This window comes from Lithobates pipiens, unplaced genomic scaffold, assembly GCF_037356315.1.
Source record: "Lithobates pipiens isolate NorthernLeopardFrog02 unplaced genomic scaffold, aLitPip1_a1.2 Scaffold_152, whole genome shotgun sequence".
NCBI lineage: Eukaryota > Metazoa > Chordata > Amphibia > Anura > Ranidae > Lithobates > Lithobates pipiens.
Genome location: NW_027507741.1, coordinates 2,973 through 4,865, shown reverse-complemented (window position 1 = coordinate 4,865; position 1,893 = coordinate 2,973). Strand labels below are relative to the sequence as shown.

The 1,893-nt window shown below is 40.7% G+C and overlaps 1 non-coding gene across 1 annotated transcript; it reads right to left on the bottom strand.

Moving 5' to 3' along the window:
- Positions 1-689: 689 nt before the first annotated feature.
- LOC143981411 (18S ribosomal RNA) lies at positions 690-1,628 on the bottom strand. The gene has a single exon (XR_013274310.1). It is a non-coding gene; the product is annotated as an 18S ribosomal RNA (ribosomal RNA).
- Positions 1,629-1,893: the final 265 nt, after the last annotated feature.

The following is a 1,893-nucleotide window of genomic DNA, read 5'->3' as shown; positions in this document are numbered from 1 at the left end:
TATAAAATAATTCAGTAGGGATAAAGGGTTGATCAAAATTTTAGAAATTATAAGTGTGTAGAACTAAGCTTTAACGCTTTTTTAAGGTGGCTGCTTTTAGGCCAACTTTATTTTATTTACTTATTATTTACCCAGTATTGTAGGTTGTATCCTGTTTCAAATAAGCTGTGCCTTATTTGAATAGCTCTTAAGCTTTAGGGTTTGTTAGGTGTCATAAAGAAGCTTAAGGTAGAGCTAAAACTCTTTTCCTGAATAACCAGCTATCTCTAAGCTCGGTAGGCTTTTCACTTCTACTTGAAAATCTTCCCACTCTTTTGCAACAGAGAAGGGTTAGCCCCATTGGGCTGTTTTGAAGTAGCTCGCTTAGTTTCGGGAGGACTAACTAAAAGTTTCATTTTGCTTGTGTAGACTAGCTAGACCATGATGCAAAAGGTACGAGGGGATGTCTCTGCTGTTTAAGGCTTTAAGGTTATTTCAGTTCTATTTCATCTTTCCCTTGCGGTACTTTGTCTAAAGCGCTTAAGAATTTTTTCTATCACCTGTACTATAATGGGAGAATGTTTTGTTTAGGAGTCAGTAGGAAGGGGGTTCATGTGAGTCTTGAAGGCTAGATTTTGGGCTCAAAATGATCAGATTTGAACAGATATTTCTTCGGTGTAAGCGAAGGGCTTTTGTTAAGCTACATTTTGTTATTTTCCAAGTGCACTTTCCAGTACACTTACCATGTTTCGACTTGCCTCTTCTAAAACGTGATAATGGGTTAGGGACAATATTATTTACTATCGAAGAGGGTGACGGGCGGTGTGTACGCATCCCAGAGCCGGGTTAAAAAGAACACTCTATTTTCTTTTTACTACTAAATCCACCTTCGCTGCTATGATTTCACATAGCCTTTCGTTTGTTCTATATTAGAAATTGTAGCCAATTGCTTCCCATTTCTTAAGCTGCACCTTGACCTGACGTATTGATGTAATTATGATCATTGAGCCTACTGAAGACGTTCACATGGTAAGCTTTCGACGGAGGTATACAGACTGATGAGCAAGAAATGGTCAGGTGTAGCGGGGATCATCGATTAAAGAACAGGCTCCTCTAGCTGGGTGGGACACCGTCAAATCCTTTGGGTTTTAAGCATTGCTCGTAGTTCCCTGGCGCTGATGGGTGTAAATTAATTGTTTACGGCTAGGCATAGTGGGGTATCTAATCCCAGTTTGTCTTCCTAGCTGTCGTGTATTCAAGTTTATAAATAGGATAACTTTCGTTTGTGTGTTTCTTAATAGCAAGCATAAAACTGCTAAGCATTAATTTAATCCTAATTTTTAATCACTTTAATCACGCTTAACGCCGATGATTATCAACTTGGGCCCTAGGGTGTAGCCGCGGCGGCTGGCACCAATGTTGGCCGGCCCTCTTTTCTTTGACTGAATCAAGCTTACGCTTATGTTCAAGATTAATCACTGCTGATTACCCTTGGGGGTGTGGTGGGACTAGATGTTGTGGGCGGAGTTTGTGCCTGATATCAGCTCCTTTATCTGGGATAGAATTAGAAGGGCGTCCTCACTGGTGTGCTGAGACTTGCATGTGTAAATCAAGAAACAATTGATAATAAGGCCAGGACCAAACCTTTATACTCTTAGAACTTTTTAGGGTTCATCTTAGCGTTTTCAGCGCTATACTTTAGTGTTAAGCTATAAGGGTACAGAATATAGTTTAGGAAGAATGTCAGCTTTGGGGGTTGATGGTAGAGGTTAAAGTCCTCTTGTTCTGAAGCCTTGAGCAGGGGTTAATCTGCAATCTCCGGCTTACAAGACCGGTGCTTTATTTAAGCTATCAGGGCAGCTTTTACTTGGATTTGCACCAAGAGATGCTGGAGCCTAAGACCAGTGGAGGGCT